The sequence below is a fragment of the Notamacropus eugenii genome, chromosome 2 (assembly GCF_028372415.1).
Source record: "Notamacropus eugenii isolate mMacEug1 chromosome 2, mMacEug1.pri_v2, whole genome shotgun sequence".
Lineage (NCBI taxonomy): Eukaryota > Metazoa > Chordata > Mammalia > Diprotodontia > Macropodidae > Notamacropus > Notamacropus eugenii.
Window position 1 is genome coordinate 305951543 of NC_092873.1, and position 14292 is coordinate 305965834.

Consider the following 14292-nt stretch of genomic DNA (forward strand, 5'->3'; position numbering starts at 1 on the left):
TTACTGAGCTGAAACTGGTCTCCTTTATACTGTGGCAGCTAACTGACATTGTGGATAGAGTGCTGGACCTGGAGTCAGGAAGTCTCAAATTCAGATCCATCCTAAGATACTAACTCTGTGACCTAAGGCAAGTGACTTCATCTCTGTCTACCTCAGATTCCTTATCTTTAAAACAGAGATAATAATAATATCTAATATTCCAGAGTTATCATGAGGATAAAATAAGATTATGCTTAAAAATGTTTTGTAAACCTTAACACATTATATAATTTCTAGCTATTATTAATGACATAATCAATTTTTTTGATCTAGGCATGTTCTCTGGACTCACAAAATTAATCTAATTCTTCTAATAATAGCTTTTTCAATATTAACTATTCTTCTTCATCCACATGACAGGCTTTCAGATATTTGAGAACAGCTATCATTCTTTGCAAATCATTGTTTTCTCGTATAAACATCTTCACTTCTTTTAATGGTTTCTTTCATAATGTGTATTTTTTAATTTTTTCACTCTCTCTGTTTGATACTTTATCAATGCGTTTCATATATAATGAACACGATATATTAGATATAGCTAAACAATGAGACAGGACCTCCTTTATTCTGGACACTGAACTTCTATTAATTCAGCCTATGGCAGTCATATCATAGTAGGGAGCTAAAAGCCCTAATTTTTTTTAAAGGCAGCTACTATCTAATCATGTAACACCCACAGTGTACTTATAGAATTGAGTTTTTGAACCTAAATATAAGACTTCATATTTATCATAATACTAACTGGCATTTATAGAGGGGTGTGCTGGAGCCAGCTCTAACTGGCTTGTAAGAGCTTAATATTAAATTTTTAATATGAGCATTTTATACCTTATAAATTGGCCATGGATACAAATCTGGACTTGATTTATTATTTAGTTCATTGTCTAGACTTAAGAAAGTACTAATGGTAAATGTTAATAATGTTTAAAAGTGTGTGTGCATGACTCCCCCCCACCCAGAGAGCCTAGCAGCATACCCCTGTTTTGCTACATAGACATTGCTTGAGCTCAGCAGGAGTGTGGTACAGTTATCCCCTCCACATCACGATTCCCTCCCCCAACCTCCGCACTCCCTCCTTCCCGTGACCCCCTCCCCAATCTGTAAAATCCGTGTAAAATTTTTTGGTACTCCCTTCATACCAGAGAAAAAGTCTGAATTATTATGGTATTAAAAGATAAAATATATTGATATTATATAATGCTATACATATATTTTATGCATTTTGGAGTTTCTAAACTTTTTCTGTGTTTTCTGCTAGCCTTTGTATGCCTTCTGTGGCTTCCACAAAACTCCTTCAAAATTCCCATTTAATTTCTTATGCTGACCCAAAACCCAAAACTGAGATGGGGAAAGTCACTGTATGGAAGGGATAGCTGTAGAAAACTCAGGGAATGAAACCATTGCTAGATTAGAGATCTGGTGTTTATAGTCTAATGACCACCACCAACATTCATTTAATACCTTAAGGTCTGCAAAATATTTGACATCTACACTCTCATTTGAACCCACAATTTCCTCTCTTATATACTACTTTGAAATGTGTCGCTTCCTGTCCATCATCTCATTTAAGTTTCACAACAATCCTGTGGAATAGGTGCTACAGGTACTATTGTCTCTATTTTACAAATGAGGAAACTGAGGCACAGAGAGGTCACAGCTAGCAAGTGTCAGAGGTGGGATTGGAACCCAGGTCTTCCTGACTCCAAGTAAGTCTATGCCACCTCCATATTAAATTTCACTTTGTGAAATCTAGTTCATTATTCTAGTTTGTTAAGATTTTTTTGGATCCCAATTCTGCTATCCAACATATTAGTGATTCTTCTTAACTGTGTGTCACCCAAAAAACTTGACAAGATTGCCATTTATTTTTGGTCCAGACCTGTGATTTCATTTGTATTCCAAATTTTTGGTGAGGAGAATCCATCCATCATTTAGGATGGACAACTTCTCTGAAACTGAAACTTAGTCTTGGGAAGTTGCTTGGGATACTGAAAGGTTTAAGTGACTTGCCCAGGGTCACTCTGCCCATGTGTCAAAAGTAGAACTTGACTCAGTTTTTCCTGACTCTGAGGCTGGCTTTACCCATGGAACTACATTTCCTCTCAAGTATACAATAGATGTCATCATCTAGGTTGTTGATAAAAATTCCAAATAGAACATCAAGAGTAGAACTCTGCAGTATTGTATAAGCAATAACCCTTCAGCTCAACAGTGATCCATTAATCAATAACTTTCTGTATAATCACTCAACCAGTTATGAATCCATTGAATTCTACTATTCAGCTAATGTTTTCCCTTTATGTCTCTTAGGATATAGTAAAAGATATAAATTGTTTTAGAGTACCTTTTCTAGCCTCTTCCTCAAACCAGGAGGTGTGGTACTTAAAAAAGTACTTAAGTACTTTAAGTATTTTTAAATATATGGTACTTAAAAAGGCTGATCAGACACTCAGAGGGCTGCTGAATCCCACTGCTTCTTCTAGTGAGAAGACAATCCTATGATCTGAGCCCACTGTGTGCAGGGTTGTGACTATAGCTCCTAGAGTATCCACACCTGCTGCTTTGTCACTTGCCTATCACCACAGGACTTTGAGATAGGTAAAAATGGTAAAATGATATGGTTGATGTCTTTTGATTCATACATAAACTAGATTTAAGTGAGGAAGAGTCATACAAAGTCGTTGGCCTCACTCTCTGTTTCAGAGCTGTCACAGTCCCAGTGGCAGGACAAAATCAAGATGACTGGTGATGGCTTGAGATGTAGTGATAACCTCCACCTCTTCAATGACTAACCAAGCTCTTAAGTGCTCCACAGCACCTGCTTCAGCAGCCTTCGTGGCTATTGGTACAAATAGTTTTCACTGGGGGAAGTCTTGACATGCTTGGGGTAGACACCTCCCTAAATCACCAAGGGGTTTGAGACCTGGTGGTTACCCTCAACCTGGTTTAGCCCAAAATGGTTTACTGGGGTGTGACTACTGTATGTGTTACAGCTTCCTGGAGCTACAGGTGAGAGTGAGGTGAATCAGGTAGATACCAAAGGTGGGAGTAACCATGAAAAGGGCTTGGCAGTCTTCACGCCAGAGGTACTAGTCTTCCCTGAACATACCCTACATGCTTTATTGAATTTCCTAAAGCATCCCTCTGATCTATTAGTCTCAGAGATATGTCAAAAAGTGAGAGAGGGTGAATCTAGCAGAAAGGGAAGGGAATAAGTATTTATACGGAACCTACTATGTGCCAGGCCTTGTGCTAAGCACTTTATAAATATTATCTCATTTGATCTTCACAACAACTCTGTGAGGTAGCATGACTGGTTCATAGTGAACCCCTATTGGTTCTTTGAGATCCCTTCTTCCCTTTCTAAGTGCTCACAAGTCATCTGTCAAAAGACTAAAACCCAAACCAAAAAAAGGTAAAACTTAAAAAAAAATCATTTTCCTTGAGATCACCGCCAAACTTATTGCATCAGCAATTGTAATCTTGGAGGAATTTATTCTTAGGGAATGAAGAATAGACTTGACAGGAAGATTTTGGAAAGAATCAAGTAATTATATTTTGATATTTAATAATAATGACAGCTAACATTTCAACAGAGTCTACACCGTGCCAAGCACTTTACAATTATTATCTCATGTGGCCCTCCCAATAACCCTAGGAGGTAGGTGCTATTATTATCCCCATTTGTCCTGGGAGATAGGTGCTATGATATATATGTGTATATATATATATATATATATATATATATATATATATATATATATGTTATGATATATATATATCAATATACATATATGTGTGTGTGTGTATACACATATATACATATGTGCTATGATATATATATCAATATACATATATACATATATATGTGTGTGTGTATATATATATGTGTGTGTATATATATATATATATATATATATATACACACACATATATATCACCATTTTGCAGATGAGGAAGGTGAGACAAACAGAGGTTAAATGACCTGCTCAAGGTTACCCAGCTAGTAAGTGTCTGAGGCGGGATTTGAACACAGGTTTTTCTGACTCCAAGACTGATACTCTCTCCTCTGTGCCACTTAAGCTGCCTCAGTTTATGGTCATTGAATTCCCTTTGGTGTCTGCTTGCCCTCAATTCCTGGATCACTAGTTCCTGTAGTTCCAGGAGATAAAACATATCCCAGGAGAACATGAGCACTGAATTACCTCCTAAGTGGAGCTTTACTTCAGCCAAGCATCCTGTAGAGAGGCATAGAAAACTGACCAAAAAAGGAAAGCAATCTATGATTCCAGTAGAAAGGCAGTGTGGTCCAATGGAAAAAGCATTGAATATAGAGTCAAAAGCTCTAGATTGAAACCCAAACTCAGTCACTTCCTACCTGAGTGACCTAGAGCAAGTCATTTTATCTCTCTGAGTCTGTTTCTTCATGTATAAAATGGGGGATTTGTCTTAGATCAGGGATTCTTAACCTGGGGTCCATGAACTTTTTTTAAAAGAATATTTTGATAGCCTTCAATATGTTTGGTTTTCTTTGTAATCCCATGCATTTTATTTTAGGCATTTAAAAACATTATTTCAAGAAATAGTCCATATGATGTGGTTTGGGGTGTTAGGAACCTTGAAATGTAAGGGTACAGAGGGGATCCTCCTGGAAAAAAAATTCAAGCCTTCTTTCAGTTAAAATGGTAAGGTTTTTTGTAAGGAAGCTAGATTGCTAATGAATTGATATTTATATACAAAAAAAAAAAAAGAACAGTGAAAAGATCTGGATGGGATTAAGGAATGGTAAATAGCTTGAAGTGGTCCAGGTGGACAGTGAAAGGAGTTAAGTGGTCTGGACTGGGTCAAGAGCTTGAAAGAACTGTTAAGTATCTAGGCAGGTTGGGCTGGATCAGATGCCTAGGTCTAGAGGCTGGTGATCTGGGCTGAAGAAATATGTGGGAAAATTCAGGGACTGGGCTGCTTTCAAAGATATGGTTTTTTCCTTTTAGTGGTTCAGGTCCCATCACCCCATCACATAGACATTACCAGACTGTTAAAGGTATCCGTGACACAAAAAAGGTAAGACCCTAGGCCTAGATGATCACTGAAAAACTAATTTAGCTCTTAATCTATAATAGTCTGACTGCCTGATAAGACACAGGTCTGACTACGATACTCCCCTGCTCAAGCAGATTCGTTGGTTTCCTATTGTCTCTAAATTGAAGCACAAGATTCTCAGCCTGGCATTTAAAACCTTCCACAATCTGGTTCCAATTTACCTTTCAAGATTATTTCTTATTATCCTACTTCATGCACTCTATTATGTATCAGCCACATTGACCTGCTAAGCTATATTCCAGTCTCCATGCTTTTCCATAGACCATCCTTCAATGTACCTTCTCCTTACTTCATAGAGTCCATACCTTTTTTCAAAGCTCAGATGAGATACCACTTCCTACCCAAAGTCTTTTCCGATTTCTCATTTTGTTACATCTGGTTTTCTGCAAATGACCCAATATCTATTTATCTGTGTACATGTTTTATCTTCCCACTATAAAGTAAGCTACTTTGGAACAGGACAGCTTCACAGAATCACAGAATTTGGGTGGATTCAGGAAAATATAGACTGATATCAGTAGCAGCAGTAAAAATGGTATTTCAGAAGTCTGGAAGTGGACATCGTTGTCCAGGGAGCATTACGTAGTGGTCTGCCTCTTTTAGAAGCATAATTAACCAGTGGCTATTTAAGTCTAGCTGTGGTTGGGTGGTGCTACATTGAGCTAGAAAGCAGTCAGTAAAGTCATTTACTCTTCTTCCTGCTCCTCACTTTTTTGTGGGTTGGGTTATTCCTTTCCTTGGACATGACTTCTCCAGTCACTTCCTGGGTGTCTCCTCTCTGAGACTGACTTTCCACTTAAGGCAAGCCTGGGAATGTGGCAGAAGCCCTACATTGGTACCAGGTAGTTGCAGTTCTAGACATTACTGACTCATTTAATTGCCTACGGGAATCCTGGTTTAACTATTCTCTCTCTCCTGAGAGAAGGTGTAAAGTGAATCAACAACTCTTTTTTTATAGCTCCGAGTCCCCAGCCAGACATTGAATTCTGGCAAAATTCCAGTTTTAAATTAATCTCTCTCCCCCTTTTCAGGAGGCTTTCTTCAAAATTCTTTCTTTCTCTACTGCTTTGGACTTGGGACACACAGATCAACAAAAGTGGTTAACAACTGATCATGATTGCTGGCTAAAGGAACAAAATAAACATTTAAATAAAGTAAAAGTAATGCAAATTTTTGGAAGCATTCCTCTCCTCCTCCCTCCCTAACTACTTGGCAACTGTAGGCTCTCATCTTCCTCTCCCGCTCATTCGGATACACTCTGACTTCCTGCTCCTCAGATTCTCTCGCTTATAAATCCAAAGGTGGATCAGGGCTAGTCTGTCACTCAAAATTTGATTACTTACTAGTCCCAAGGTTAGAGCAGCACACTGTAGTGAAGGAGTCAGGTTATGGCAATTCCGATCTCCTTAGTGACGCCAAGACAGAACTATAGAAGACTAGATGGGGGGAGCATGAGAGTTCTTGTTCAGAATTCGAAGGGCTCTCTAGTGGAAGATCGAAAACACCTGTTGTTCATCTTGGCATCAGAGCTCATAAGTCTAGAGCTAGAAGGATTTCCAGGGACTATTGAGTTAAACCATCTTGAGATTAAATGACATATGTGGGATTAAACAGTCAATAAGGTCTGAGATCTGATCTGAACCCAAGTTTTTCTGAATTTAAGCCCAGAACCATATCTATTACGCTACCGTAGAGTGGTATGATGAAAGAAAAAGCTTCGTAATAATCAGAATTATCTATAAGTAGAACGTTGCTTTGGGGAGGGTGCATTTCTCTTCATAGGAATACAAGCAAAAGATGAATAACCACTTACTCGATTGTTAACCAGTGAAAACTGGTTTGACTGGTCCAGTCCAGCCCCCTAGGATGCAAATATGAAAGACCCTGAGGGGCTTTCAGTCTTTAATTGGTCCCTCCCCTACCCCGATGCTGATCACTAGGTGCTTAGAAGCCACACACTGAGATTCTTCTCCTTACAGCTGTTCTCCCCTGTTGGGGAGCAATACAGTTTGTTAAAGCTATCTCTGTGTGGAGTAACATTTTCCCTCTGTACTTTAATGTATTAACAGCACCAGGAGATGAAAAACCAAATCTGGCTAACTTTTTGAAGAAAGAAAGGAAGGAGTGGGGAAGGAGAAGGGAAGTAAGCAGGTGGGATGGGAATCTTCCTTGTGGAGAGCAGGAGTCAGACTCTTAGGAGACAGGTTATAGAGGCATTCAGTGGTTAAAAGAGTTTCAGTCTCCTGTTTCCCAGAATCTCACGTATAGGTTGCTCAGGGTCAATTAATCCCAAGGGAGTCACAGATTCCTTACCTTGGCTGTACCTCACAGTGATAGAAGCTTTTAACTTGAGGGAGAGGGAGCTGGAGAAGCAGATTTGTGCTTATGAACAGCACAAATGAGAAAGAATCTGCTCCTAACCACCTCCGCTCAGTTGCAAAATAACAGTTGCATCCAGAGGTGACCTGCAGACGTGTAATGGAGCTTACTCTCAAGATGCTAGTACCAGCAAAATCGTTAGAAACCCTAATCAGTCAAAATTGTTGATAGAAACCATTGTGGAAGATGAATGAATCTTCCTTACTAATAAAATAGCTACCGAGTAAGTGGAGCAGGGACAAGATACCCTGTAAGTCTGGCTTTACTCAGCCATGAAACAAACATATCCCCTAGGCAGATTTCCTAGTTGCTCCAGACAGTGTTAGTCCACCCCCACAGTAGCAATTTTTAGCCTGAGACAGGAGGCAGTCACTTTGTGGCTTTATGATATGCTTCTCCTGATGCTATGTTTATAACCCAGCACATAGTTGATGCACCAATAGCTGTGGGGTCACCCATTTGGGTGACCTCACTTAGGCTCCTTTCATACCCAACAACTACTGTACAGCAGGAAATCTAGGAAGCTTCCTTCCCCAAGGGACTATGGGAGGAGAGGGGAAGGAAAACAAATAGCAGTTTTTCTAAATCAAAACAGGCCAGACAAGGGACCAATTGGAGTAGGGGGTGGAGATCCTTTAAGAGTTAACTCTGGGAGTTGGAAATCCAGAAACAGGGCTTACCCTGGATATTAAGTGGGTCTTCTATAACCTATACCATCCTTAAGCAGTAGGTTTTGAGGAACAATGGAATGGAGGCTTGAAATAAGTCTTACCCTCCAAAGACCAGAGATAATCCTATTTTGGGTGGACTGACCATGTGACTTGGGCAGTCTAAACAATAATAATAGCTAGAATTTATGATAACCCAAATGGATACACTTTCCTTGATGATATGATTATAACTGAGCACATAGTTGATGCATTCATAGCTGTGGCATCACCTAATTGGATGACCTCACTAGTGTCCTTTAATACTCAGGAACTACTGTACTGTTCTAGAACTCTCGTCTTTAGGCTTCATCTATAGAGTAATTTGAACCTCAATACAGACGCCCTTTTGGCTTTAGCTCTACAATAACTCAGAACTCTTGAGTTCAAGAGATTCACCAGCCTCAGCCTCACCCAATAGCAGGGATTACAGTCATATACCACCATGCCCAACCGAAAATCTAATTCTTGAGAATCTTTTCTTCCCTCTGAATTGTCAAGTCTAATATTATGAAGTATATTAGTTTTCATGTTTGTCTTATTTATTTTCTCTAATGCGTTGTAGAAGGCTTGAAAACAAGACTTATGACTGAAATCTATTCTCTATAGTACTTTGCACTTCATCTGGAATCCAACTGGGTTCCACAATTTTTAATGATGATAATATTGATGGGTCATTAAGAAGATATTTTGTGAGTAAGAGAGAAATAATAGGATCCTCTGTTGTTATCCTTGGGGACATCTCTAATAGTTTCTCACCAGGGAGAGGTGGAGTGTGTGAAACCAGGCAACATAGTCACCCCAAGCACTGGTTTCTTTTGAGTTCTTGTTGACTACTCACACTGTAACTGAATCGCCCCACAGCTCACATTCCTAGCAAGTGCAGGCTTGTTACTCCCTTCCCAGATCTTTCTTACTTGTCTGTTTTTTTTTTTTTTTTAACTAAGGAGAGGGTTAAGGGAAGAGTTGGGGGAGATTAGGGAGAATAGAGAGCACAAAAAAAGTCAATCATATCCCTTCTTGCATAGGTGTGGTCCTCCGGCTCCACTTTGCCTGAACTCTCAACACATTTTTCATCGAGTTTGATGGGTTGTACAATGGAGCTTATTGTGTGGTGGGCTGGGTGAGGTGAGTCATGGGGACTTCTGACTGTGTATCAGTGACAGTTCCTCTCCTTGCCTGGTGGCTTTGGAAAGATAAGGTACACAGAATAGAAAAGAGCCATTGAATCTTAGAACTTGAACGAACATTTGAGATCATCTAACTTAAATGAAGGCATTTTGAGGCCCAAGGGGGTGAAATTAGATCCCAGAACTTGCTATAGATTAGTAAATTAGGGGTGAGATTTGGATTAGAGCCTAGGTTTCCTAAATTCTTGCTAATCTTTGTCCTTCTTATCAAGGCTAAAATTAGCAATGGCTATCCAAAGTAGCCCTAACTCCAATCTAGAGAAATGAACTTTGACTGATTTTTTTCCTTCCCATGTGGCTCAGGATCCTTCTCTGATAGTCTCAGGTGTAAAGCTGGATATGACTATTTGTCAAGTCCCTCTCCTCCTTCCTAAACTTCCTGGATGGCACAGTACCATGTGGCTCTTGTACTTTTCTTTTGAGATTTAGAGACTCACCTCATAATTCCTAGTTTCCTTCAAGGTTCTCCTTAAGTGCACCTTTTATAGGTGGCTTTTTCTGATACCTCCCTTCCCCCTGCCTTCTCAGACTGGTAGATCAAATGAAGTAATGTTAGTAAAGCACTTTGCAAACCTTAAAATGCTACTTGTTGTTATTATTATTATAAGGCAGAAGAGGAAGAGGAAAAAGAAGAGGAAGAAGAGAAGGAGGAAATGGAGGGGGAGGAAGAAGAGAAGGAATAGTGCTTTTCCCCTCACCCTGAATCATCTTATAGGAGCAGCCAGAGGTCACAGTCTCAGGCTTAGGAAAATTGTAGTTCAAATCTAGTACCGGGCACTTAGTAGCTGGGTGTCTTGTGAAAATATGTAAAGTGCTTTGCTACATTAAAGGCTACACAAAGGCTAGCTGTGATTATTGCATCTATTATAGTTTGTATATATTTATCAGTGTGCATGTCTTTCTCTTCTACCTCCCAGCTTCTTGAGAGCAGGGACTATCTTTATATTCCCAGATCCTAAGCACAGCACTTGGTACTTAGTAGGTGCTTAATAAAAGTTCATTGATTGATTAATTCATCAATTGATTGTCCAGGTATCCTGGACTCAGAGAGCATTCAGAGCTCAGCTAAAATATCTCCATTGCTCTTCTAACTCCTATTCAGTAGAGCACTTGTTTACTGGTGGATTGCCTGAACTAGATCAAAAAAACCCTAATCTTTTGAAAGTTGTCATGTTGTACTGGAATAGATAAAAGACACTGAGAGAGTTTGGCTGTCCTTAGCCATGCTGGAGATGGAATGTCCAAGGACTGATCTGCTCTTGAAATATTCGAATTGTCACTGTCTCCTAGGCTGTCACCCATTCTTTCTGAGCATAGTAATCCCTCACTATTGTAGGTTCCTGCCTGGCCTCTGCAGCCTTCTGGATTAAAAGCTTGGCTCTGAGGGGATCTTAGGTTCCATCAAAGTCAGATGAGTTAAGACCTTGTTCTTTTTTTAACCTGGATGCTAAAATAAGCTTTTATTTGTAATAAATCACAACAACTTGGTTCTACCACAGAAGATGAAAATTTTTATGTGGTATATTTACCTTATAGTTTTTCTGAAATCTAAATTCTGACAGATGCAATCACCTTCCCCAATAAAGAACAAAAAAGTTGAAATTAAATATATTAATGCAATAAAGTTTGAATGAAAGTATACACCCATACACCATTTTTCTAGTCTTAATAAATCCCTAAGGCTGAAAGAAAGTATCTTAATAATGGATTAATATAGCCTTCAAAGACATTGAGAATAGTTAAATGGGAAAGCAAATTAAGAATTAATTCCTTTCAAGCATTATTAAATCATTAACAGGAGAACATCACTCAGTGTCCTGCAACAACCCACAAAATCATAGGCTGTTAGTTGTAAGGGACCTCTGAAGCCATCTAGTCTAATCTATACATAAACAACCAATCATCCCCTCTACACAAATGAGCATGTAGTCTCTGGATCACTTCAATTATTAGGAAGTTTTTCCTCAAATCGTTCTCAAATTGAAAGGCTCCTTTTCAGCTTTCAGCTATCCATTGCTGTTAGAAAAGGAGTGGACAGCTCTCAGAGATTTGGTGTACTGCATTTGCTCATTTGGGTCAGAACACTCGCAAACACCAAGACTGGTTTGACAAAAATGATGGGGAAATTCAGCAGCTGCTATGAAAAACGTGAACTCCACAGGATTTACCAGCAGGATAGTTCATCCACCTCTAAGAAGGCAACATTTAATTCCATCAAAAGCAAAATACAAACAAAGCTTAGAGAGATGCAAGATTCCTGGCTCAGTAAGAAGGCAGATGAAATTCAGTTTTATGCTGACAGTAACAATCCAAAGCACTTTTATGATTCCCTGAAAGCTATTTATGGACCAAAAACTTATGGTGCATCACAACTATTCAGTGCTGATGGAGCTGCATTGATTAGCGATAAGGACATGATCCTAGAGAGATGGGCCAAACACTTCCATAGTGTTCTCAAGAGACCATCATTAATCAATGCTGAAGCCATTGACCGTTTACCTCAGGTTGAAGTCAATCCCTCCGTAGCTGAACTTCCAACTGAAGAAGAGGTTTTGAGGGTCATTAGGCTCCTTTCATGTGGCAAAGCACCTGGTGCTGCTTCTATTCCAGCTGAGATTTACAAGGTAGGGGGACCATTGCTCATACAAAAGCTGACTGAAATTTTCCAGGTTATATGGCAAGAGGAGATTATCCCCCAGGAGTTCAAGGATGCCTCCATTGTCCATCTCTATAAGGGTAAAGGGAATAGATTGTCCTGTGACAATCACAGGGGGATCTCTCTCAGTCATTGCTGGCAAAATTCTTGCTAGAGTCCTCCACTGTTCTTGGCTGTGGCCCCTGGGGCTAAGCAGAACATGGCCATTTGCTCTTCCATGTGACAGTTTTTCTTATTCTTTCTTTCAGCTCTCCTGCCTCTCACACTCCTTACCCCTAATCTTCTTGCCTCCAGGATACATCTCTATTTTTGTCAACTGATCCTCATACAGTCCTAGCTTGAGGGTCCTCTCTCTATTTTGGTTTGACTTCTTTGGGTAATCTTCAGCTACCAATGTCTTTTCTAAAACATGATCTCTTAAACTGGATGCTCCAGATATAGTGTGATGAGAGCACATGGCTATAATCATAGTTCTAAATAGTATGCCTTTCTTTGGAATTTTTTTAAAATTTGATTTATTTTGTTTTTAATTTATGAAATAAAACCAGCATTTCCATAACATAGTAGAATAGAAAAAGGATCATTGCACTTGAAATTGTGAGTCTTCTATGTACTACTTGCTATTCTTTTGAAATATATGAAGTTATCATATAAATTTATTTTTTTCCTCTCCCTTCCCCCACTCTTGAAATGGCTGCCTTTAGACACGAGTGTGTGTGTGTGTGTGTGTGTGTGTGTGTGTGTGAATAATACATAAAATTATTTTATACATACTTCTATTTATCAGTTCTTTCTTTGGATGCAGACAGAATTTTCTTTCATATGACTTTTGTAGTTAATTTCAGTATTGACAATAGTCAAAATGACTTATTCACTATAAGTTGTTCTTGAAACAAAAGTGCTGTTACTGTTTACAGTATTCTCTTGGTTCTGCTCATTTTGGTCGTCATTATTTCATGCCAGTCTATCCATGTTTTTCTAAAATCAATGAGCTAATCATTTCTTATAGGACAGTAGTATTCCATCAGGCTCATATACCACAATTTGTTCAGTCATTCCCCAGCTGATGGGCATCCCCATAATTTCCAGTTCTTTGCCACCACAAAGAGAGCTGCTATAAACATTTTAGAACACATAGGTTCTTTTTCTTTTTCTCTAATCATCTTTGGAAATAAACTTAGTAGTGGTATTGCTAGGTCAAAGGGTAGAGACAATTTAAAAACTCTTTGGGCACAATTCCAGATTGCTCTCCAAAATGCTTGACTGATTTTCAAAATAGGTAGTACCTTGGGGATGGTGCCTTAAAATGAGACCTAGCATTTTCTAGGGGGACTGGAGAAATGCTGAGTTGCCTTTGAGATGCCCAAGCACCATCATTTTACTACCTTCATGTGTTTTGGAATAATGGTGCCTTATTTTCACACATGGCCAACTTCTAAGCAACTCAGGAGGTGACTCACCGAATAGTATCTTTTTCTAAGTTATTAAAGCATAAAAGAGAATATTTGGTGTGTATGTGTGATAAAGAGACAGCTATCATTCCGAGAAAACTGGGCCTTCATACTCCAGGGCACTAATTTGCAATGAAGAAATTAAAAACTCCCAATGATACACGCTCTCAGAGCCCCACCCTGAAATGTGATCTCTTCCTTGGGCTTGCTTTGCGCCCTTTACTGAATCGTGGAATTTGAGAGGGTGAAGAGGCTTTCCTGGGTACACCCCACAAGTGGCCATTTAGCCTTTGTTTGTAGACATTCAGGGTTGGGGAACCCAGCTCTTCCCATTGAAGCCCATTTTACTTTTGTATAGCTCGAATTGGTAGGACATTTTTTTCTGACATTAAGCCACAGCTTTGCCTCTTTATAAGCCTCATATTTACTTTTTGCTTTAATCCTTTTTGGAAGAATTATGGAGAAAATGCTATAATTTGGGATTGAATATGACACCTATATGCTAATATAAATGTCACTAAAATGATTAATTATTCACATAGGTATTAGCCACGATATTATTTTTAATCCTACCTATCCAGCTCCTGGGCTGTCTCTTCTTGTTTGCCTAGTCAATGTGACCTGAGGGTCAATTTTAACATTAACTGATGTGAAACGTAATTAAGAAGGTAAATGGATGCCTTTGCTCCCCTCTCTTCATTAGTTTGGATAATTGAAAGTTGACTCTGTACTCCGGGGTAGTATATAAGTGGGAAGCATCTTTTACAAGC

At 39.0% G+C, this 14292-nt stretch overlaps 2 long non-coding RNA genes across 2 annotated transcripts in view; one reads left to right on the forward strand and one right to left on the reverse strand.

Moving 5' to 3' along the window:
• Window positions 1–7042, reverse strand: part of LOC140527725 (uncharacterized) — a 41064-nt gene extending 34022 nt beyond the window's left edge. The window contains exon 1 of the long non-coding RNA XR_011974912.1: window positions 6483–7042. This is a non-coding gene — a long non-coding RNA (uncharacterized lncRNA). The remainder of the gene's footprint in view (window positions 1–6482) is intronic.
• Window positions 1–14292, forward strand: part of LOC140527724 (uncharacterized) — a 64620-nt gene that overhangs the window by 39943 nt on the left and 10385 nt on the right. The window lies entirely within an intron of this gene.